Source organism: Stegostoma tigrinum, chromosome 6 (genome assembly GCF_030684315.1).
Source record: "Stegostoma tigrinum isolate sSteTig4 chromosome 6, sSteTig4.hap1, whole genome shotgun sequence".
Lineage (NCBI taxonomy): Eukaryota > Metazoa > Chordata > Chondrichthyes > Orectolobiformes > Stegostomatidae > Stegostoma > Stegostoma tigrinum.
This window is the reverse complement of record NC_081359.1, coordinates 76,361,136-76,386,775: the sequence shown is the minus strand read 5'-3', so window position 1 is coordinate 76,386,775 and position 25,640 is coordinate 76,361,136. Positions and strand designations below refer to the sequence as shown.

General features: G+C 39.5%; 1 protein-coding gene across 10 annotated transcripts in view; it reads left to right on the top strand.

Annotated features, from left to right (window-relative positions):
* Positions 1-25,640, top strand: part of spata13 (spermatogenesis associated 13) — a 233,467-nt gene that overhangs the window by 96,551 nt on the left and 111,276 nt on the right. The window contains exons 1-2 of one of the 10 annotated variants that reach the window (XM_048532931.2): positions 4,470-4,620; positions 7,438-7,490. The exons of 8 other annotated variants lie outside the window; for them this stretch is intronic. The gene's annotated coding sequence lies outside the window, so the exon portion shown is untranslated. Of the gene's footprint in view, positions 1-4,469; positions 4,621-7,437; positions 7,491-25,640 lie in introns of those variants that run through there. One more of the 10 variants, XM_048532929.2, reaches the window with a different exon arrangement.

Here is a 25,640-nt window from a genome sequence, read left to right as displayed (position 1 = left end):
GATTAACCATCTCTGGTTGGAAAAAAAAATCCTCCTCATCTCAGTTCGAAAGGGTTGGACCTTCACTTGGCTGTGCCATCAGGTCCTAGTCTCTTCTACCACTGAAATATCCCCAGATTTACTTTGTCCAGACCGCTCCGTGTTCAGTAAGTTTTCAATCAGGTGCCCCTTTCATCCTTTGAGTATAAACCTAGAGTCCTCAACTGCTCCTTGCCTGGCATTCTCGGTAAAATCTGATGTTAATCCGCGGGGTTGCTTATACGGACCATTTTCGGGATGAAAAAGGTACAAAATTTTATTTAAAATCTACACTTTTTTAAAATTTTGAATTCTCACTTGATTAATTTACCGGTTGAAGTTAGAAAACTTACTGAGGGGAATGGAAAAGCAAAATACTCTGGATGCTGGAAATGTGAAACAAAAACAGAAAATGGCAGCATCTGTGGAAAGACGAACAGGTCTACTCAATATCTCCTTTACTATCATTAGTACTGCCTTTATCCTTCACTCTGGGTAACCTAAACATCTTTTCCACTTGGTTCTCTTGACCCTTTTAGCTGTACTATTTTACTTCTCAGTTGCTCCTTTACCATCATTGGTAGTCCCTTTTATTTTTGCTCCGTGTACCTTATCATCTGCCCCCTCTGACAGTGTAAAACCTGTCACTTTCCAGTTCCTTTCAATTCTGAAGATTTCAATTGGACTCAGAATGTTATGCTGTTTCTCTCCACAGATGCTACCATTCCTGCTGAGTTTTTCCAACATTTTTAGTTTTTATTACTGAAGGGAATGTGGTGGATATTTTTTGTATTCACTCGAGATGTGGGTATTGGTAGCTAGGCTAGCATTTATTGCCTGTCAGTATTTGCCACTGTGAAGGAGGTGGTGTTGGTGAGCTGCCTTCTTCAACTGCTGCAGTCCACTTGGTGTAGGTAAACCCATAATGCCATTGGGGAGGAGTTCTAGGATTTTGACTCGGCGACACTGAAGGAGTAGCAAAACAGTTTCAAATCAAAGTGGTGAGTGACGTAGAGGAGAACGTGCAAATGGTAGTGTTGCCATGTGTTTGCTGACAATGGCCTTCTGGATGGTTGTCATCGTGGGTTTGGAAGGTACAGTCTAAGGAGCTTTGAATTTCTGCGGTACATCTTGTGGATGATATACAGTATTGCTACTGAGCATCAATGTTGGAGGGTAATGAATGTTTATGCATGTTCTAATCAAGTGAGTTTTTTTTTGGATGTTGTTAAGAGTCTTGAATGTTGTTAGAGCTGCACTCACCAGACAAGTGGAGAATATTCCATTACACTCCTGGCTTGTGCCTTGAAGATGGTGGATAGTCTGGAGGCGAGTTACTTGCTGCAAGATTCCTAGCTTCTGACCTGCTGTTGTAGCCATGGGTTTTATATGGCTGGTCCAGTTCAGATTCTGGTCAGTGGTAACCCAGAGGATGATGTTAGTGCGGCATTCAGATTTGAATATGCCATTGATTGTAAAAGAGTGATTGTTAGATTTTCCTTTGTTGGAGCTGGTCATTGCTTAGCATTTATGTAGTGTATATGTTTGGAGCTAAAAGATGGCATCAAGCATTAACATTGTTCAGGTCTTGATGCATTTGAACATGGTCTGCGAGAGTGCTTGAGGAGTCATGAATGATGCTGAACACTGCATGCATTGAATATCCTCACTTCTAACCTTATGATGGGGGAAGGGTCATTGAAGCAGCTGAAGATGGTTAGACCTTGGAGACTAATCTGAGAAATGGTAGTGGGTTTTTTAGTGCAATAGTAGTGTCCCAATCTCTGAGTTAGGAGACCTGCGTTCAAGCCCCACCTGCTCCAGTGGTGTGTGACAACCTACCTGAGCAGGTTGATTTAGAAAATATTTACCCTGAGGAGCTCCTGCAGAGTGATTCTGGACCTGAGATGACTGCCCTCTAATTAGCATAGCCATCGTCCTTTTTTGCCAAGTCTGAGTCTTAAACAACTAAGTTTTCCCCTGATTCCCCTTGATTCCAGTATTGCTAGGGCTCGTCAATGCGGCCTTGATGTCAAGGGCTGTCATTCTTGCCCTACCTCTGGAACTTTGCTCTTTTGCCCAAGACTATTAAGAGGCTTGGAGCTGGGTGGCCCTGGCAGAAACCAAGCTGGGTGTCAGTGACCTGGTTAGTACTGAGTAGGTGCTGTTTGATAGCACTTGATGACATCACTTCCGTCACTTTTACTGATGATTAAGAGTAGACTGAGATGGTGATTAGATTTGTTCTGCTTTTTGTCGACAGCGCTTTCCTGAGCAAATTCTCCCATGGTCAGGTAGACAGCAGTGTTGGAACCATGGTGGAACAGCTTGGCTACATGTGTGGCTAGTTCTGGAGCCCAAATCTTCAGTTCTATTGTTGGAATGTTATCAGGGCCATTAGCCTTTGCAGTTCTTGATATCTCCATCTGTTTCTTGATATCATGTGGACTAAATTGAATTGGCTGAAGCCTGGCATCTGTGATGGTAGGGATCTCTTAAGGCAGAGATGGATCATCCACTTGGCACTTCTGGCTGAAGAAAATACTTCAGCCTTACCTTTTGCATTGATGTGTTGTTCCTCCGCTGGACCATTATTGAAAACTGGTATCTTTGTAGGGCCACCTCGTCTCCCATGATTTCAGGACTGACGAGTTTAAGTCGGATCTGTTGGTTGTGGAATTGCAAACAAAAAAGAGCAATCGAGACGAAGCACCCAACAACGGAGAGAGCAGCAATCCTGCACAATTGTCTTTTATAACGTATTTGCTATTGACAATTCAGTCACAAACTTGACAAATATTTTTAATTATTCTAAAGTGAACAACGTAAGAATGGAAAGGTTTTTTTCAGAAGCTTTACTGCTCCCTGGTATTGCAAGTTTTATTGGTAATCAGGAAAGCAAATCAAAGTGAATGGAGTTTTAACAAAGGAAGTCTTGCTAAAACTATACAAGACACTGGTTAGACCACACCTGGATTACTGTGAACAGTTTTGGTACCCTTATCTAAGAAAGGCTATGCTGGCTTTGGAGGCAGTCTACAGAAGGTTCATTAGTTGGATTCTTGTATGGAAAGATTTTCTTTTGAGACGTTGAGTAGGTTGGGTTTGTATTCATTGCCTGTCATCCGTCTGAACTCTAATCTTTTTGAAACAGCGAAACTTCTTAAGGTAATTGACAGGGTAGACGTTGGGAAGTTGATTTCCCTTGGGGGAATGTCTAGGACCAAAGGACGCAATCTCCCAGTAAGTGGGTTGCTCATTTAAAACCAATAAGGAAGAAATTCTTCTGAGTGTAGTGCATCTGTTGAATTCTTTACCATAGAGGGCTATTGAGATTGTTGTTAGGTATATTCAAGGCTAAGAGGTTTTTTTATTAACAAGGGGATCAAGGGTTATGGGGGTTATGCATGAAACTGGAGTTGAGGATTGTCAACCATCATCTCAATAAATGATGGAGCAGATGTGATGGGCTAAACAGCTTACCCGTGCTCCTACATCTCAGGGCCTTCTGGAGACATAATCTGACAAAACACTTTATGGTTGTTGCTTAGCATACAGCTTTTGAAACTTGAAATATTATTGCATTTATATAATAATTCAGAGTAACTATAGGCAAAAAACTAGCAGTTTTGAGATCGAGGTATGCGTCAAAGCAGGGAGCAACAATCCTCCAAAATAGTCTTTTATGACTTATTGGCTGTGGACAAGTTAGTTGCAAACGTTACAAACATCTCTCTTAATTATTCTGCCATGACTAACATATTCTGAAACAGCCTTTCCGTTCTGGGTTTTTACAAAAAGCTCTTTCCTTTGTTGAATTTGGTCCAAATTTAGTCAGAAGTAAAACATTTGTATAAATTGGGTGTTACGTTTCTTGGGTCAGTGGTAGATTTTTAATAATACAAGTCTGTGTGCATGTTTACACTACAATGTAAAACTTCTTGAGTGTGTTGTTGATTATTTTTAGTTTTCAAATGAACCTAGACTACACAGTGAATTAATATTTTAGCTCAAGTCAAATACAGTTCTTATGGCTGTCTCAAAGTACTTTAAGTAATAAACTGAAAATATATATTTGATAAGAACAAACACATATAATTGTGTGCCATGTGAAATGCATCACTTCCTGCCACAGTGACAACTCAGTGTATACTCCAGAGATTAAAGACTGGTGAAATGAGTTGGTTTTATATCTCCTAGCAGAATAATTTGTTTAAAGCATTTGTCCAACTACAGTGGTTGCTACATAAACAAAAATAATACATTGCTGAAGGATGGCAAAATGCTTTCGTACTACTGTTCCAAATGACTGAAGGAAAGTATGAAACATGTTTTTTTTGTTCTAAAATGCTTTGCCTTCCTGCAACACCGCCCACCACCACTGTGTGGGTGGAGTCATCTTACTGCCAACATATCCTCTCTCATACTGTGTCTCAGTGCTGTGCAGCTTACTTGGGAGTATTGCAGTGGATTTGGGTTGGAGAATATGTCCGAGAAACAAGAAGTTATTTAAATTCAGATTGAGCATTCCCTGCCATTTTCACTTGAAAGCTGTGCACTTCAAAAAGGTTTTGCTCACAAGATTTGGAGAGCTGATGTGAGGTAACTTGGATCATGATAAAATTTTATGTTGAAGGTTAGCAAATGTGACGTAAATCTCTGGACTTTTGAGTTTTTTTTAACATGACCGTGCTACTTTATAAAGTAATCAATTGTTAATTCTTCTCAGTATTTTTTCTAACACTTCCTAATCATGTGGAGTTTAATTATTTAAAATAAGGGAGATGATCTGCTGTCAAAAGACTACAGGATTTAATTACATTTTAAGAACTGATTGGGATCAGTTTATTGGGTCTTGAGAACTTATGTAACAATTGACCATAGATTTGTTGTAATTGGATGAATTGGTCTTTCTTTGAGCAGCATTAATATACTAAACATTAAGAAAAATGCTGCGCTTCATTGACATAAAGGTGGCCTGAATGGGTGCCAGTTATAAGCAATAAGATTAGTATTATGGTTAACCATCCCAGATAAAGCAAGCTAACTTATTCAGTGCTGTATATCCATGTTTTGATTTTTTTAAAAAATTCTAATCCTCCTTGAAGTTGTTTGTTTTCATTGGGTACTGGTCTGTGGGCATTAAGTGATCTTGGCAGTACTGCTTTGCCTTGACTGAGTATTGACAGATTATTTGACTGTAAGGGCATCACAGTCAAACCTGCTCTGTCCTCTTTCCCCCAAAATCTAGTTTTACTGATAGTTGCTGGATAGCGATCAAAAGCAGGAAATGTCACAACTGACCCAGAAACTAACTTTGCCGAGTCCGTATATATACTCCTGGTTAGCTCAATGACATTGTTACAAGTAAACGATCAAATTTTTAGACTTTCCTTTCTAGTTTGCTAACTGCAAAAGAAAATGGAGCCATCGAGGAAATACTTTTAAACCAAATATTTGCCTTAACTGGATTGGGGATTGTCCCCTTCTAATGCTTTCAGTTTTTAGCGACGTAATTCCAAACAAAACTTTTGGAAAATCTTGCAAGTTTCAAATACTCGTATTTAAAGTTAATTGATTATTGGCTGGTTATTGAAAGGCAACTGTGCAAAAAGTTCAGTTTGTATTTTTCAGAAAGCATTTTAAGTAACGCTGTATTTGACAATACCGTACAGTATTTGCCTACTGGAAAAAACCTCAGTAAAGAATGTAACCCACTAATGTCATTCCCCCTTACCTCACCGTCCCATGTGACGACGACAGGAGGAAACCCTGTATTAAGATCAACATGTGTTAACGTGCTGATTCATTTTCCCCACTCTTTTCTGTTTTTGTTTCATTCTTTGTGTTTTTTTCCCCCAAAGTTGTTAGTCATTGTGGAGTATAGTTTCAACAATAATATGATGCGTCTCCAATTTGTCAATGCTAACTCTACTGTCACTTTTATAACATTACTTTCGGGCAAATGTCACTGATTAGCTTTTAGGCGCAGAAAAAAAACTGGCTGACATCTTTATCTCCACTTTTGCTATGACTGTTCATTTGTAATCTTGCAGTTGCAATTAAGGTGCTAAAATGAGCCACTGGCAAACCTGTGTGAATTGTAAACCTATAATGTAAACAGCCCAACCCTCTTCTCAATAACGCTACCAACATTTTTCTATTGTTGCTGTTTCACCCAGTGCTCTTGATCAAAATCGTTGATAATGTCACATAAGCAATGATATTTGAGGCTCTTGTCTCATTTGTATCATTTTAGTACCAAACTATTCAAAACTGAGCAAGAAAGTTGTGGTCAATATGTATTTCAAATCACTGCTAAGATTTTTCAGCATATGTATTCTGAAGTTTCTTTTGTATGTTTCGATTTGAAAATAGAACTCTGTGTATTTTTAATTCCTTGCAAAATGGGTAGCTTCCGTCTGTTCCCAGAGGCTTGGGCATGAAGTCAACATATGTTTTGAATAGTCTTGATGATTATTGTTTTAACTTTTTGAATGTTCTGAAATGAGAACTTTGGTCAGAAGGGTCAAACACAATCATTGGGATTCTTTCAATCATCTTAAATCACATTGCTGATTAAATCTGCATTTGTTTTTGAAAAAAGTTTGGGAAAGTAGGAGGAAATATCTGAGCTTTTGAGTTTTATGTACTTGTGCATCAAAAGTTAATATAAATCTAACTTTATTTAGTTACAATACTGATTTTGCTTCTATAAAAATAACTTTTAACATTGAATGTTACTGAACAATTTACAAATCTGTGGAAAAACTTCTTTTTCTGACTTGAGAATTCTAACAAAGAATTGAAATGGCTACTGTTTAGATCCATACACAGCTAGTTGGAAATTAAGAAACGCATCAAAATGATTTCTGCAAATGTATCTATGCAGACTAGAAAATATCCTCAGGTTTTGCTGATCTCATCTAGTTTAGGCTAAAATTGAACAGATTTCTTGGCCTTAATCCCAAATATTTTCTAATTATGCTATTTCACACAGCCGTAACAGGTGGGATTTGAACCCAGATCTCTTGGTTCAGGAGTAGGCACACTACCACTGCACCAAAAAGCCCTCTTGGCCTAGCTTCTGTCCCGCAACCCTTGTTAGTAGTGCATGTTAAAGTAATTGCTTAGTGATAACGTAGGGCTCAATCTCTCCAGTGCAGTTAGGGATTGGCAATAAACGCTGCCCTTGCAGGTGATACCTACATCCCATGAATGAAGAAAAGTTGTACTTTTCTCCTTGTCCTGTCATTGATTATCTTGCTGATGTTCACTGTGAAAGCCTCCAATGAGCATCATGACTTAATGCTGTTCACTTGCCTTATCTTCATGCACTTCATTATTGTTTTTATTCAAATAATGATTCGATGGCCCTTTTGAAGGCCTCAGTTGACTTTGCTTCTGTCTCGCTTCCAGGCAAGGCACTCCAGACCTGAAATACTCATTTGTGTGAGGGGTTTCTTCCTCAGGTAACGTTTCTTGTATTTGAAAATCACTTCAAATATGTGCTGTCTCATTCTCAATCTTTTTTTTTACAAGTGGGAGCAGTTTCTCCCCATCTACTTTATTCAGAGATCCTCATTTTTAAAATTTCTCAGATCTCCTCTTAACTACCTTTATACCTAGGAGAACAATCAGTCTTTGTAATGTAAGTTGCTCATCTCTGGAACAGAACATAGAACATAGAACATAGAACATAGAACATAGAACATAGAACATAGAACATAGAACATAGAACATAGAACATAGAACATAGAACATAGAACATAGAACAGCAGTGTGTTCATATCCTTTCTATTGTGTGGAATGTAGAGTTATATATAGTACTCCTCCAGTTGATGTCTAACAAATATCTTCTATTGGTGCAATACGTCCTTGCTCTTGTACTCTATGCCTTAATTGATAAAACTAGTTTAACTACACACTACACCTCTACTGCCTTATGAGCTGTGAATATATACATCTAGATCCTCTGCTGCTGCATCTCCTTAAGTATTATACTCCCTATTTTATGTTTCTGTTACACTACTATTTTATTCTTTTGCCCATATTCTTCTGACAGAATGCAGCACCTCTCGCTTCCCTGCATTGAACTTCATCTGCACGTCCAACCAACTTGTCAATTTCTTTGAGATAATAGGAACTGCAGATGCTGGAGAATCCAAGATAACAAGGTGTTGATCTGGATGAACACAGCAGGCCAAGGAGCATCTTAGGAGCAGGAAAACTGACGTTAAGATGCCCCTTGGCCTGCTGTGTTCATCCAGCTCTACACCTTGTCAGTTTCTTTTTACAGTTTCTGCAATGTCATTTTTATAATGCTTCCAAGTTTTGTAGCCAGCAATCAAGAACTTTCACTAAGAGCATCCATGGTTCCTTGGCATCATTTTTAACATGGCCTGAGAGTTTATTATACTCTTTGGTCTAGGCTATTTTCTAAGATAGGTAGGTTTGCAACCACTGGGAAGTAAAATGACTCGTTTCATTTTGAGTCCAATTGGCTCTAACTTTACCTCTTCTAGATTTAATGGAGGTAGGATGAGGGGCAGGTTCATGGTCAAAAAAGAGGATGTGTGCTGCTGATGACTCTTCAGCAGAAATAACAACCACTTGAAAGAAATATGGGAATTAAGCAAAAACTTATTCTAATGATCCTTGTCAATAACTCTAACTCTAACCCATATCCATCTTTTGCGTAATTAAATGTTGAATTGGTCACCTTTTCATTTGGTTGAATGGTTGAGTTTGCCCTGCTAACTGGACAAGATGTGTGGGTATTGCTGGCTAGGCTACCTTATTTTGACCACTTAAGAATGCTGTTTGTGTAGAGTCACAAGTAGGCCAGACTAAATAAGGATGACATCAAAGGACATGGGGGGACCAGATGGGTTTGTTAGATGTGAATTTATCCTCAAACATTTACCCCTTGTCTAATTTCTCCAGTTCCTGCCTACTACTGATATAATTAGTCTTCCCCAATTTAGCTCTCTTACCTGAGGACTGACCGAATCTGTATCCATAGCTATCTTAAAACTTACAAAATTATGATCACTGCTGCCAACACACTCCCATACTGGAAGTTCAGTCACCTGGCCAGGCTCCTTCTCCAATGCAAGGTGTATTATGGCCCTTCTCCCTAGTTGGACTATCTACATATTGTTTCAAGAAACCCTCCTGGATTAATTTAACTTAAATTCTGTCCCATCTAAGCCCCTGGCAGTAAGAGTCCCAGTCAATATCTGAGAAGTTAAGATCACCCAACACGCTGATCCTTTTATGTTTATGTCTTCATGATCTGTCTACATATCTGTTCCTCTATCTCCCATTGGATATTGTTAGGCCTACAGTATAACCTCATCATAGTGATCGTGCCTTTCTTATTTCTGAATGCTAACCAACTAACTTCAATGGATGACCACTCCAAGATGCCCTTTTCTCAGTGCAGCTGTGGCATCGTCCTGAATAAGTAACGCAACTCCCCCCAGCCCTTACATCCCCTGTCTATCACACCTGAAACATCGAAACCCCAGAAAGCGCTGAGCTGCTGGTCATGTTGTCTTCTCTTTCCTCTTTGCTTCACCTAGGATACTGACTGGAGGCCACTCTTCTCAGTCTGGGCAATGGTTAATTCAGTTGTCTGGATAGCTGGCTTGCGATGCAGTATGCACCAACAGCATGGGTTAAATTCCTGCATCAGCTGAGTTTACAAGAAAGATCTCTTCCTTCTCAACCCCTCAACTCATCTGAGGTGTGATGACCCATTATGGTAACTTTCCCTTTCCTTCCTAGTCAGTTCCGTTGTGGTACTGACTACAGGGCTCTCTTCCCCTCGCCGCTAATCTGTTTATTGATTTAAGCTTAGGTAATCATTACCAATAACCATAATAGCAATTACATGTAAAAGTTATTTTAGTATGTGAGGAAATCTCTTTTTTGGATTTGACTGCTTTTGGGATCAAGGTCTAAAGCTCATGGTACATGCTGGGCTTCACCACAGGTACAGGATAGCAGCAAGGGTAGCAGAGATGTCTTAATGTGTTGTTTTGCAATTCTGGCGCTGACTTGTCTCAATTTGAATTTAATTAGTTCATCATGACAGCAGTTCTCACTGCAACTCCATCGGTCAACCATGGTTAGCAATCAGTTGCTTGTTCCCATGCTATATAATTTGTCAGATTTTTTTAAATGTTGGTTTCTTTGCACTTCAGTCCTGCTGAGTGTAAAGTAAAAAGCCTTGACTTTGTTTCTTGATAAGCAGTGCATAAAGGACCTGGGAATGACTTTAAATGATATTTGTATTAGCCACTTAGGCTGGTATTACGTGTTAAATTACTAATCATTCATTTAGGAGCCAGTCTGTCTTTACAGTCTAATTTCATAATTCAAAACAATCTTCAGTCCGTTCTTAGTTATTCATAACCCTTGCTGGGGAAAACCAGTCTTTTTTGTGTTAATTGAATCACCATTTTATCATCAGTGTTTTTAGTTAAAGTTAGGATTAACAGGTGCTATTCACTAGGGCAGTGCAACAATAATGGAAAGGTCGGGAAAAAGGGAGGTCATTAAACTAATATGCTGCAGTAGGAGGCAAGGGAGCAAGTGTGCCCTTTTTGTCAGCTTTTCACATGCTATATCACACCCCTGGAGTTTTTTTAACCAATCAAATCTCTCGTTTGCGAATTTAAAGGAATGAGTAACAAACATGACCCACCAAGGGCAACGCACAAGGTAAAGGAGGAGGGGATTAAACTTAGTGGATAGATGCAAATCAGCTCTTAAATATATGCTGCAATGAAAATAATCTGCTTCCCATTATCTCTGGAATATGAACTGCTTCATTCTTAAAGGGACCGACAGTTGCAACATTGTTCATGGGCACACTGGCCAACCTGGGAATTATCGAGGGGGTTTACCTAAGTCAGCCATTAGTTGCACTTTTGAAGCCATAAGTCTCTGATTTCTTCCCCTACCCAATTCATTGAGAGACTGAGAAAAGTTATTAATTGGTTTTTAAGTGCTTTGGAATATCCTGACGGCTTGAAGGATAACAACATATCTATTCAAGATCAATTTTCTGATTTATCCACCATCTCGTCCAAGACCTTTTGACTGTTTTCATGTATAATTGATGTTGTTATGTAGGTAGATGGTTTGCGTGAAGCCAGATCCCATAAAATCAGTGAAATGACTGGTTAACCATTTGAAGTTGCTTGAGGGCTAAACGTTGGCTGAAACACCAGAAATAGCAACAAGATCTGTTAGAATCTGTAGCTGGAGATATTTACTGATTGAGGATATTGATTTAACATTTATGCATGACCTGTATGGTTCTATGGTATTTAGTAATGTGGTTCACAAGACAAAATGCTGAGGGCGGTAATTTGGTCTGATTACCACCCTGACGGCAAAATAAATTACCGTTCCATCAGTGTCGCAGGGTCAAATTCCTGGATTGTGGGTGTTCCTACACGAAATGGACTGTGACAGTTTTAGAAGACAGCTCGACATCACCTTCTTAAGGCCGTTTAGGGATGGGCAGTTAATGGTACCACCATTGAAATCCACATCCTGTGACTGAATTTTTTTCTAAAAGAAGAATCCATACAACACAATTTGAGAGACCTCTTTCAGCTAACTATTGGAGTCAGACATAATGCTTGTCAAAATGATATTTCTTGCCTATCGTTTCAAGACAATAGAATTTTTTTTCTGGTGACATTCACACGCAGCATGTTGGAAAAGCCTAATTCATTTCAACCAAGTGAGGCTGGCTGTATTGACTTCCATACTTAATGGTCCCAGTTTTGACTGGCAACTCAGCTACTTTGGGGTGGATGATAGGGGCTTAATTAGGACTGACTGACTTCAGGACCCTGTGAAGGAAAATCCATGTTTAGGCTCAGTCTGATTCACAAACGTTGCTGCTGTTGTCTGTAAAATAAATTTAGTCTGTTCATTGTGGTAAATCAACATGTTTTTGTTTTTAATATGACTCTTATAAAATAGGTAGCCATTGAAAACTGTATTTTAGTTCACGTAGTGCATATCAATAAACTAGTTAAAAACCAAATGAACTGCAGATGCTGTAAATCAGGAACAAAAACAGAGGTTGCTGGAAAATCTCAGCAGGTCTGTTGGCATCTGTGAAGAAAACAATTAGAGTTAATGGTTTTTGGTCTGGTGACCCTTCCTCAGAACAATAAACTGGTTTGCTGATTCACGCTAGCTTTTGTCATTAAAATAGTGATTTGGTCTGATTTCTCCAAGATTGGAGAAATCCAGAAATGAGAGGACTGTCCCTCAGTAACGCAAGATATCTTGTTGATAAAGCCTCAGCATCACACTTTCACACAAGTATATATTGGCTAGAAAAGAGAAATTGCTTGTCAGTTGTAGAGCTTGCTTATGGAAGACATGTTAAACATGAACGGTAGACATGGAATTTATTCTTTGCAAATATGTTACAAACTTACAGCTCCATGCCATTTTCAGGAGGACAGCTAGGTATTAAGGATAATATAAAATGGTTCAAATAGATTGTAGACTTGCTCACAGAACTGGTGTGTTTGATTGCAGACGTTTTGTCACTGTGCTAGGTAACATAGTCAGTGCATCTCTGGTGAAGCGTCATTGTTCTGTCCGGCTTGTTATTTATATCCCTTGATTTGCTAGGGCTTTCAGCATTACTTCCAGTTCTGTTTTTCAATGGCTTGTAAAATTGAGGCATATAAATAAGTGGGACAGAACACTAACACTTCACTGGAGGTGCATTGACAATGTTGCCTGGCAGGGTGACGAAACATCTGCGATCAAACACTCTGGTTTGGCAAGCAAGTCAACAACATCATCCACAACCAGACCTACAAATCTTCTCAAAAACCTTTGATACAAATACACCCCTGGGCTCTGAGTGCCAGTGGTTATAGCTTGCATTTAACCCATGAAGTATGTGTTTGGACGTTTAATGAGCTGCATAATGGGGGAGGCGTTGGTTTAGTAGTATTATTGCCAGACTGTTAAACCAGAAACCCAGATAATGTTCTGGGGACTCAGGTTTGAACCTTGCCACGGCAGATGGTAGAACTTGAATTCGATTTTTAAAAAAAATCTGGAATTAAGAATTTAATGATCATGAATCCATTGTCTATTGTCAGGGAAAAAAAAAATCTGGTTCACTAATATCCTTTAGGGAAGAAATCTGCTAGCCCTTACCTGGTCTGCCCTACATGTGACTGCAGACCCATAGCAATGTGGTTGACTCTGAACTGCCCTCTGGGCAATTTAGGGATCGGCAGTGACCGCTGCCTGGTCAGCGGCGTCCTCATCCTGTGAATGAATTTTTTTGTCAATTAACTTCTATGCTACATTGTTCTCTGGAAAATACGTGAATTCTGAATACTGTGTCAAACAGCCTGGTCTTTGTGTCTAAAAACACATGCATTAGGTGGTTTAAGCATATCATGGAGTGTATTATATGTTGAGTTTTGTAATACGTATGAGTTGTGCTATGTGGGGTTTGAAATATCTCTGCAGAGTGATTGTATTTGTGCTATGTCTGAGAAAAGGGTAAACACTAAATTATTTGACAATGTTGAAACCTGTTCTTTGTACGAGGTCAAAGTGACCCCATTTATGCCCCTAAATGGATTTTGGCCATTCAGTTTGGAATCATTTGAAACTACCTAGTCTTTGGTAGTGCATGGATATGATTCCCAGACAGGCTTGTCAATTGAATGACTATATTGCTATAATTCAGGTATTCACTGCAAAATAATTGTTTAAACCTATCTGGGATAATGAATGTATAGTACGAATGACAATAAATTATCATTCAATGAACAGATGTAAAAACGGTGAAAAGTTTCAACTGTAACCACAATCTGGTGCCAGGAGAGTTTGTAAATGGAATACGATGTAGGACAATGTGAGGTTATGCATTTTAGTAGGACTAACAGAGGAACTGAATATTATATCCAAAGGGAAAGATGGCAGAAAACTCTAGCACTGAAGGATCTGGGGGTCCTTGTCCAAGAATCACAAAGTTAACATCCAAATTCAGTAATAGGGAAACCAGATGAAATGTTGGCCTGTATTTCAATGAATGGTCTTGCTCAAAGTGTACAAGTATGCCACAAATACTGTGAGCAGTTTTTTAAAAATTCATTCATAGGATGTGAACTTTGGCTGGCCGAGCATTTATTGTCCATCTGTAATTGCTCTGAGAATAATTAAGAATATGCTATGTTGCTGTGGTTCTTGAGTCTCATGCAGGCCCAACCAGACAAGAATGGCCATTGCTGTCCATAAAGGACATTCATGAACCAGATCGATTTTCGTGACTATTGACAATGTTTTCATGTTGATTAATAGAAACTTAATTGCAGATTTATCTTTTCATCTGCCAAGTTGGGAATTGAGCTGTGGTCCCCATAACATTACTTGTGTCTCTCTAAATTAATAATCTTAGCGATAATAACATTAGGTCATTTCTTCCCAGGTCCTCTTATCTTAGGAAGGCTGTACTGACATTGGACGAAGCCCAAAAATGGTTCACTAGATTGATCTGAGGCATGTAAAACGATTTTCTCATGAGCACAGTTCAATAGGGTGTGCTTGTGTTTATAAGTGAGCGAGAGGTGATCTTACTTAAACATACTAGATTCTTTGGGAGCTGGATAGGATAGTTGCATGACAGGTTATTTCTTCTGTGGGTCAATCTTTGGACTTGAGGCCACAATTTCACTAGACTTGCTGACAAGATGGAGATGAGGATTTTCTTTTGGGTGGGGAATCTGAGATTCTTTAGTGCAGAAAGCTGGTCAATACTTGAGGCTGAGAGAGACAAACTTTTAAATCGGTGAAGGTTTTTGGGATGAGGCAGAAAAGTGATGTCAAGGATTATCAGATTGGTCATGATCTCATTAAATAGTGGAGCAGGCTTGATGTACTAAATGGCCTCTTTCTGTTCTTTAATTTTTCAATACCTTTTGTTCACGTATTTTTTTTTGCCAGACATACAACCTGAGGGGTTCAGCAATTTTTACATCCACATTGTGCTATGGCTAAATTTCCTTTTTAGATGGTGACCATTCCCCATTATGCTTCTTTGGCAGCTGTCATCATCCTTCAGCAGCCCTGGACCTTGCTTGTGCTTGTCAGTGACAACACTTTTTATATAGGAGCACCAGTATGTTTTGTCAGATCAAAGACCATTTTCGTAGAGTTGATAGTCCCCCAGACTTATTTCTTATGAAATTTCCCCCATCCCCATTCTTGTGAGCTCCGGCAATAATAATCTTAACCAATTCAGCCCCTTCCCCTAAAACAGCCCTGCTATCCGAGGAATCAGTCTGGTAACCATTTGCTGCATTCTCTCTTTAATAAGAGCCTCAAACGACTTCTTAACTGCTCTGTCGACCTGTAATGCAACTTTCAAAGAATTACATACCTGAACCCATGAGTGTCTCTATTTCGAACACTATCCAAGATTCTACCATTGGCTGTATAAGTCCTGCCTTTTTCATTTTACCAAAATACAATACATCTCATTTAACCAAATTACGCTTTATCTACCACTACTCAGCCCATTGGTCCAGTTGATCAATATCCCTTAGATAACCTCCTTCACTGTACACTTTACCACCCATCTTGGTTTCATCCACAAACTTACTAACTGTGCAGTCTACCTTCTCAACCAAATTGTTTATATAAACAACCCAGTACCAATCGCTGTAGAACACCGCTGGTCACAGACTTCTCATTTGAAAGACTGCCTTTCACCACCACCACCTGTCTCATACCTTCAATCCAATAATGCTACTTCAACTTAAACATTTATTTAGTTTTAAGAAAATGCTGCTGATAGGCTAGTATATTTCATACATTACAATAAATAGGACATATTCACTGCCAAAAAAACTCTCATTAAGATATTTTTATAGTACATGCTATAATATTATGGAGCGGAAAGACGAGGTGATCCATACAACATTGTTGCATGCTGCCCGTAATTCGAAACTTTTCTTATTCAGAATAAATAGTGTGTATGCCATGATTCTATGCCACTATGACCTAACAACTTGACATCAACATCAGAAATCAATATAAAAGAAGATTATCAAAGTTTCTGGACCAGTTTCAAGTTTCGTTTCACTGCTATTCTGCAGATCTCTATTGATTACTGATGAACCAGAACACTGTTTAAAAATCCCACAGAATTTGCATTGTCCTTTGGAAGCAATAATGCAATGAAAATAGAAAATTTATGATTGATATGTGATTGCATATATGGAACATTTAATTGTAGAATGGTATCAAAGCAGGTATTAAATGGATTTTGATTGTGATTTCATTAAAGGAAAACTCATTCTAAGTTGTTCAATTTTAATTTTAGTTGACCTTGGCCCTTTTGTATTGAATTTTAATTTGGAGTTGCTGAGTGTATATTTGATCATCATTTAAATGCTGCAAGCAGTATCTCTAAGCTGAAACAAGTGGAAGTGGTGTGCAGGGAAGAAATTTAGGGCATGTACCAAGAACATCAAACCCAAAGGAATTCCGCTTGTTATAAACTAAACGTGTATGTGGGCATGAACGAGGTGTGGTTTCCACAGCTGAGAAGAAAAGGCAAAGCCAAGGCTACAGAAGTTCAGTGATTTAGTGTGGGGTTGGTGAAGCACTCCACTAGCCCTTGCCAATAAGGAATTACCTACAGTGAATGCCTTCTTAGCCTATGCAAGAACAGCAAGAATTAGAACACAGTTGTTTGGAGAAATGCATTTGTGTATCATATACCAGATGGTTTACTGTAGACTTGTGACCTCCTAAGTGCTTTTATTTTCGACTCAGCAGCCATTAAATGCATAACATGTAACATGCTATCAGAAATATCTGGCTGAAATTACTTGGATTTTTAGAGCTGCAAGAGTCAACTACTGTATATTCAATAAAAACAAGGAAGAATTAAAACCACAGTCTGTCTTTGAAGTGTTAGATCAGTCAGAAGACAATGAATTTCACACTGGCTGCTGTGGAAATAAAAGGTGATGAGGCAGTTGGAACTTTTTTCTGCTCTGTGGCAAAATCATGAAATAGTTACAGAATTTAAAAAATTAAACAAGTTGCAACCCTGTTAGTACTTCTGGGGAATGAGTACTGAAAATTATATTGGACCTTGAGCAGGAGAGAAATTTGAAGGCATACTTTGAATTGCATTAATATTATTTATGTCAGACGATCAACATTGACCTTGAATAAAAGAAATTTATTGGTCAACATATACCATTGATACATTTAGCTGAATCCTCAGTTTGGCTACATTAAAGATGATTTCATTAGAAGTGGGATTTCTTGGGGCAAAGAAAATCCTAATATGCAAGTCCTCTTTGATGAAGGGTCTAGGCCTGAAACGTCAGCTTTTGTGCTCCTGAGATGCTGCTTGGCCTGCTGTGTTCATCCAGCTTCACACTTTATTACCTAATATCCGAGTACTTCTGCTATGAAAGGAGAAACTTGCTTTCAAAACTACTAACATTTACAGAACCTTGGAGTTTGTCAATGAGGAAACCAACAAGACTTTGCATTATGCAGAGACATATATTCCAGGCTGAATGAAAACAATATTAGGTGAAAGGAAATAATTGTTGCAGAGGGCCAGCAGAAAGATCAAGGCCGGTATACAGTATGTAAATACTTTGGAGGGCCTCACACAAAAAGATGAAAACATCTCAACGTGGAAAGAGTGTTCACATTGCAAGAAATTGAATCATTTTGCACAGACCCTTCTAGAAAGAAGCAAAGCAAGCCAATAAAGATGGCCTCAGAAAAGTTGTCAGCCAATATTTTTAAAAAACACTCAATTATAGAACTGGTTCAGAGGTATGAATTTGGACTTCACAAGCTTCAAAATCTGTCCCCGCCGCCCCACCGCATCCCAAAACCAGCCCAGCTCGTCCCTGTCTCCCTAACCTGACCTTCCTCCCTCCCTAAGCCCCATCCCCCATCTCCAACCTACTAACCTCATCCTGCCCCTTTGACCTGTCAGTCCTCCCTGGACTGACCTATCTCCTCCCTACCTCCCCATCTACATTCACCTCTACTGGCTCCATCCCTGCCTCTTTTGACCTGTCTGTCTCCTCTCCACCTATCTTCTCCTCTGTCCATCTTCGATCTGCCTCCCCCTCTCTCCATATTTATTTCAGACCCCCTTCCCCTCCCCCATTTCTAAAGAAAGGTCTAGGCCTGAAATGTCAGCCTTCCTGCTCCTCTGATGATGCTTGGCCTGCTGCTTTCGTTCAGCTCTGCACCTTGTTATCTCTAATTTTAGTACTGGTTGGCATTACTAAGTTTAAAGGTGATAATTGATTTTTTAAAAAAAATTATTCTACTGGTGACAGCAGAAGAAAAGCATCAAGTGAAATGGAGTGCCAGTTTGACACTCATTCTTCACACAACAATTGAAGTTCAAATTTGTGTGAAGTAGCTCAAAGTGATCTTCCAGAAATGAAGCCTTTTAAGGGAGTGTTGAAGATAACTGAGCAATATTCATCTCGTGAAGACAAATAAGCCCAGTGCAGTGGGCGAAATGATGATCTGGAGTTTCAGCAGAAGATATTTAACAAAATATACTTCAGTTAGCTGAAGCAAGTCTAAAGTTTAAACTGGTAACCCCATAGGTACCTTAAGATATTTGCAGTATTTCACAGGCTAGTAAACAGTTGACTCATGAATAGATAGACTATTAAGGTGTTTTGAAATGTCTTGAATGTCTCCCTGGTGAATATCTTTTCAAAATAGTTGAGACTAGAAGTTCAGTTCGACATCAGGGCGGCATGGTGGCTCAGTGGCTAGCACTGCAGCCTCACAGCGCCAGGGACCCAGGTTCGATTCCAGCTTCGGGTGACTGTGTGGAGTTTGCACATGCTGCAGGTGTCTGCGTGAGTTTCCTCTGGGTGCTCCGGTTTCCTCCCACAGTCCAAAGATGTGCAGGCTAGGTGGATCGGCCATGCTAAATTGCCCGTAGTGTTCAGGGGTGTGTGGGTTATAGGGGGATGTTTCTGGGTGGGATGCTTCAAGGGGCAGTGTGGACTTGTTGGGCCGAAGGGCCTGTTTCCACACTGTAGGGAATCTAATCTGCTGAGGAGAGTTTCTACTAACTTTTGAGTACAGCCTACAAGACAAAATGGAGACGTTAACTGCTTCACTGAGCAGAGGTTCTAAAAGAATTGGAATAAAGCCTGAGGAATAACTCCTGAGGAGCTGGCAGCTAATAATTAGCACATAAAAGCAGAAGAAGCAAGATAAGGAAACACAGAAGAAAAAGATGCATTTGAAGATATCTGAAAGTGTCCTGTGTCTGAAGTCGTTACAATGAAAGGATTTCACTCACGCTGACAGGGAGAGAGTTGTAGGTGTGATTTGTGCAATTTTTTTGGATTTATGAAGAGTCTGGCAAAGTTTTTTGCTTAATTTATCAGTTGACAACTTATACAAGCTCATTACTAAGGATGTGCAGTAGAATTGGGGCAAAGAACAAGGATAAACAACTTTCATTTGAATTGAAGTTCTGACATCATGCATTGGAAGTCATTAACCCAGGAGAAAGGGAGAATCTGAAAGAGAAGCATCTTGTTCTGATCCAGAACTGACTACCCCAATGTTGTTACAGAAACAAGCCAATGCTAGGTAATGGGCTTAAATTTGAATTGCATATTTAAAGTGATTTTAATCTTGTAATTTTTGGCAGTGTGTTCTCATTTTAAAATTGCATTTCATTTCAAACCATATTTTCATCCCCTACACCACCTCTACTCACATTTGAAGTCTTAGCCTTTTGATAAATGGCCAGTTTTAAACTTGTCTGGTGTTATCCGAGTTTTATGTTGACAAAATACCTAGGGTATAGCCAAGCTTATAAGTCTTCATATTTTTCAGAGGTGTAGAGTCATACAGCATGGAAACACACCCTTCAGTCTAACCCATCCACACCGACCATGTTCCCAAACTAAACTAACCCCACCTCTGTGTTTGGCCCATATCCCTCCAAACCTTTTCCTTTTCAGAAAATTATCCAAATGCTTTTTAAACAACGAAACTGTACCTGCATTCAACACTTTCTCCAGCAGTTCAGTCCACGTTATAACCCCACTCTCTGTATATCACATAAGAGTTGTCCCTCATATCTTTTTTAAAAAAGATCCTTGCTATTCATCTCATCTATGCCTCTCATTATTTTATAAACCCTTATAAGGTCCACCTTCAACATCCTACAATCCAGTGAAAAAGCCCCAGCCTTTCCAGTCAATTTTTATACCTCAAATTCTCCATTCCTGGCAACATCCTGGTAAATCTTTTCTGCACCCCCCCCCCCTCCCACCACCACACACACGCACAGACAGCATTGCTGGAGAGGGTAGTGGAGTTGGCCTCATTAGGGGTATTTAATCAGCCATTAGATAGGCATATGGATGATAGTATGAGGTAGCGGTGGAGGCTAGATAGGTTTTAGGGTAAAGGTTCAGCACAATATTGTGGGCCAAAGGGCCCGTACCGTTCTATGTCCAGTTTAATAATATCCTGCCTATTTGGGCAACCAAAACTGCAGGACAGGACTCCAGAAGAAACCTCAACATGTCTTGCCAAAAATCTGAGCGATGAAGGCAAGCATGCTAAATGCCGTCTTAACCACTCTGTCTACCTGTGACACAAATTTGAAAGAATTATGTACCTGAACCCTTAAGTCTCTTCTACAACATTACCCAGGGCTCTACCATTAACAGCATAACTCCTGCCCTTGTTTTTCCCAAAATGCAATTGCTCACATTTGTCCAAATTAAATTCTGTCTTGCACCCCACAGCCCACTCACCCAATTGATCAAGATCTCTTTGTACTCTTAAATAAGCACCTTCACTGTCCATTATACCACCAATCTGATGTCATCTGCAACATTACCAAACAGGTCTCCTAATATTCTCATCCAAGCCATTTACATAAATGACAAACAAAAATCCCTGTGGAACACCATGGGTTGCAGATATCCAGTCTGAATAACAACCCTCCACCACCACCACCTCGTCTCCTACCGTAAAATCAATTTTGTATTGAATCGACAAGCTCGCCCTGAATCCCATGTGCTCTAACTTTACTCCCGAAAAGTTATAGGCTTTATTAAAGTCTAAGTAAATAATGTCCACTGCTTTGCCTTCATTGCTCCTCTTGGTTACTTCATTAATCAAAAACTCAATGAAGTTTGTCAGACATGATTTCTCTTGAACAAAACTATGCTGACTATCCCTAATCAATTCTTACCTCTCCAATACATGTAAATCCTAGCTTTCAGAATTCCCTCCAACAATTTACTCCTGCCAGTGTCAGATTCGCAGGTCTATAGTTTCCAGACTTCTCACAGCCTTTCTTGAATAAAGACACCACATTAGCTGCCCACCAGTTCCCCAGACTTTCACATGTGTTTATAGATGTATATAACACCTTCTGGCTTCTCTTTCTCACCTTTGACAATATGCTTCAAATGTTTTGTGAAGTCCTTAACACGGGCACCAGGAAAGCAATGTGCAATTTTAAATTTGTGCTCACTGCTGCAGAATCTTCTGTCTGTGACCTGACGAGAGCCTGTATAACAATTATTTTTTTAAAATCTTGACATACCCCATTTAACATAAAATTCATTTGTAGTGCCCAAGATCTGACTACCACTTCTGTTTTCAACAGTATCCAAAACAAAATATCTGTTTGAGAGAGGAACAGCTGCAGGAGATTTCTGAACTACCTTCTTACCTTTTCCTGACAGTCAGCTATCTATCTGATTGGTCCTGCTGCGTAATCGCTTCTCTAAATCTACTAGTTATCACTCTCTGTCTCTAGTATTCCCGAAGTGACATGAGGCCTAAAATGAAGCTGTCAACAGCATTTTGTGTATAAAAATAAATTACCTTTCCATAATTAATATTAAGCACGCGAATTATTATGCATGCAAAAAAATCCAAACACGTAAATCATCAGAAGAAATCACTTAGCTGAACAAACGAGAAACTGACTCCTCAAATGATCCAACATTCATCTTTCAATCTTCACATTTAAAAAAAACCGCTTTTCCAGAGCTGTCCATATGTCGACCTCTCCACAAGCTCCAATTATAAACAATCTCCCCTTTACATTTTTTAAGTAAATTTTTTTGTCACAAAGAAATCACTGCAGATCAAAAGTTGACAGACTCCTTTGGTGGGGGGGAGAAATCTGCAACTTTGTTTTAAAAATCCTGTTTTGTTTTAAAAGATGGGTAACTTCTGAAATATAAAAGTTTAAAATGGGAAAAAAACCTCTGCGTATTGATACTTGCCAAACACAGAGGCTCCTCCCACACAAACTCTGTTATTTAAAAAAAAGTTTAATTATTTGGACTGCGAGGTCCAAAATTAAAAAAAAAACCTTATTCTGAACTGTGAAAAACCATTAGAATTAGATAAGAAAGCCTGCAGTTCAGGAATAGCCGCAATATCCATGCTACTCTCGGTTCACCATTTTGGCTATCTGAGGAACCATTGTCCTTGTTAATATCCAGAATGGAAAATTGGCTAGCAAGCAACATTCCTTTCCAGGACACTGCTGCACTACCTGCTTGGTTATTTTTGCCTGACAGTCATCCGTTCCCTATCTATCTTCAAATACTTATTCTGTAGTATGACCACTTCCCTTAATGTTGTATCCATGTTGTCTTCTGTCTTCACAATGACTTGAGCTTCCATTTGAGCTGCACACTTTGGAGTTCTAGTTTCTATGGAGGTGACACTCCTGTATATATTCTTGTCCAGGTCATGTGAAGCGTATTACAGAACAGACTCCTACATCATCAAAATATTTTAAGATGATAGTCTGGACTCTTGCCTTTTAAATAAGAAAAAGTTAATGTGAAGTGCCATGTTCCAGATTCAATGTGACTGGTTAAACTACTCAACGTTAGACAAAACACAATTTATTTAAATGCTTTAGTTGAAATACAACCAAAGAAAGAAGAGCTTAGAATAACTTATTTGTATTGGGAAAAGTTAACTGAACAATAAATACAGCAACAAAACTAATTAACTCTTCCAGTATAGTAACATCCCACAATCACAGCTGTTGGCAAAAAGGCAAATTCAGACACAGATTGCCACATGCAGTTTTCCAATCAAGGAGGAAAAAATATCAAGAGAAAATTGAGAAAATGCCAGGAGACGTTTACTGAAACTTCCAACTCTCATCTCAATACCTTCTGATGCTATGAACAAAGCAAAATCCAGAAATCTTGATCCATGACAGCTGGCCACACCTGTTCAGGCAGTTTTTTAAAAAATATACCTGATACCGCCCATGCTTTTTAGTCATGTGGCCTTTGTGCCTCTGCTTTACAACCTCTCCCTTTCTAAAAAAGGGACAAAAAAACCTGAAAAGTCAGCGGAAAATACATTAGCCATTGAGAGCAAGTTTACTATTCAGGATGGCCAGGGCAGAGTAAAGTGGGTTGGGGAAACTTCTGGCTTTAAAGTACATTTGTTTCAATGCACAAAGTCTAAGTGGTAAGGCAGATGAACTCAGAGCATGGATTGGTTCTGGGGCCTGGGATATTATAGCCATAACAGAAACATGGCTGAGAGAGGAGCAGGGCTGGTAGCTCAATGTTCGAAGATTCAAAAGCTACAGGTATGATAGAACTAGTGAGTCGGGGGGCAAGGGAAAGTGAAAGAGACAGGGAGTATGGAGTTAAATGGAAAGATAAGCAACAGGATAGCGTGTGGACAGGTGGATTTAAGCTCGAGGCAGATTAAGAATACAGCAAAAAGGAAGGATAGCTTAAGACATCTTGGGATTTCCAACCTCTCTAATAATGATAAGAAAGCTAACTTTAAGACGCTTTATCTAAATGCTCATAGTATTCGAAACAAAGTAGATGAATTAACAGCACAAATCCTCTTGAATGATTATGATGTGGTAGGCATCACAGAGACATGGTTGCAGGGAGCTCAGGACTGGCAGTTAAACATCCAAGGATTCACAACATATCGAAAAGACAGGGAGGTGGGCAGAGGGGGTGGGGTTGCCTTGTTAGTTAAGAATGGAATTAAATCTACGGCACTAAATGACATAGGGTCAGAAGGCGTGGAGTCTGTGTGGGTGGAATTGAGGAACTGCAAAAGCAAAAAAACTATAATGGGAGTTATGTACAGACCTCCTAACAATGATCAGGACCAGGGGCGCAAGATGCACCGAGAAATAAATAGGGCATGTCAGAAAGGCAAGGTCACGGTGATCATGGGGGACTTCAATATGCAGGTGCATTGGGTGAATAATGTTGCTGGTGGATCCAAAGAAAGACAATTCATGGAATGTTTGCAGGATGGCTTTTTGGAACAGCTTGTGATAGAGCCCACAAGGGAGCAGGCTATTCTGGACTTAGTGCTATGTAATGAGCCAGACTTTATAAAAGACCTTAAAGTAAGGGAACACTTAGGAGGCAGCGATCATAATATGGTAGAGTTCAGTCTGCAGTTTGAAAGAGAGAAGGCAAAATCGGATGTAATGGTGTTACAGTTACATAAAGGTAACTACAGGGGCATGAGAGAGGAATTGACGAAAATCGACTGGAAGCAAAGCCTAGCGGGGAAGACAGTAGACCAACAATGGCAGGAGTTTCTGGGTGTAATTGAGGACACAGTACAGATGTTCATCCCAAAGAAAAAGATTATCCGGGGTGGGATTAGACAGCCATGGCTGACAAAGGAAGTCAGGAAATATATCAAAGAAAAAGAGACAGCCTATAAAGTGGCCAAGAGCACTGGGAAATCAGAAGATTGGGAAGGCTACAAAAACAAACAGAAGATAACAAAGAGAGCAATAAGGAAGGAGAGGATCAAATATGAAGGTATGCTAGCCAGTAATATTAGAAATGATAGTAAAAGCTTCTTTCAATACATAAGAAACAAACGAGAGGCAAAAGTAGATATTGGGCCGCTCCAAACTGATGCTGGAAGGCTAGTGATGGGAGATAAGGAAATAGCTGATGAACTTAATAAGTACTTTGCATCAGTCTTCACAGTGGAAGACATGAGTAGTATGCCAACAGTTAGGGAGAGCCAGGGGGCAGAGTTGAGTACGGTAGGCATTACAAAAGAGAAAGTGTTAGAAAAGCTGAAGGGTTTAAAAATTGATAAATCTCCTGGCCCCCGATGGGCTGCATCCTAGAGTTCTGAGGGAGGTGGCTGAGGAAATAGCAGAGGGAAAGTCCTGGATGATTGGAAAATTGCTGTTGTAACTCCCTTGCTTAAGAAAGGATCAAGGCAAAAGATGGAAAATTATAGGCCAATTAGCCTACCCTCGGTAGTTGGTAAAATTCTAGAATCCATCGTCAAGGATGAGATTTCTAAATTCCGGGAAGTGCAGGGTCAGATTAAAACAAGTCAGCATAGTTTTACTAAAGGGAGGTTGTGCCTGACAAGCCTGTTAGAATTCTTTGAAGAGGTAATAAGTATGTTAGACCAGGGAAACCCAGTGGCTGTTATCTATCTAGACTTCCAAAAGGCCTTTGATAAGGTGCCTCACGGGAGGCTGCTGAGCAAGGTGAGGGCCC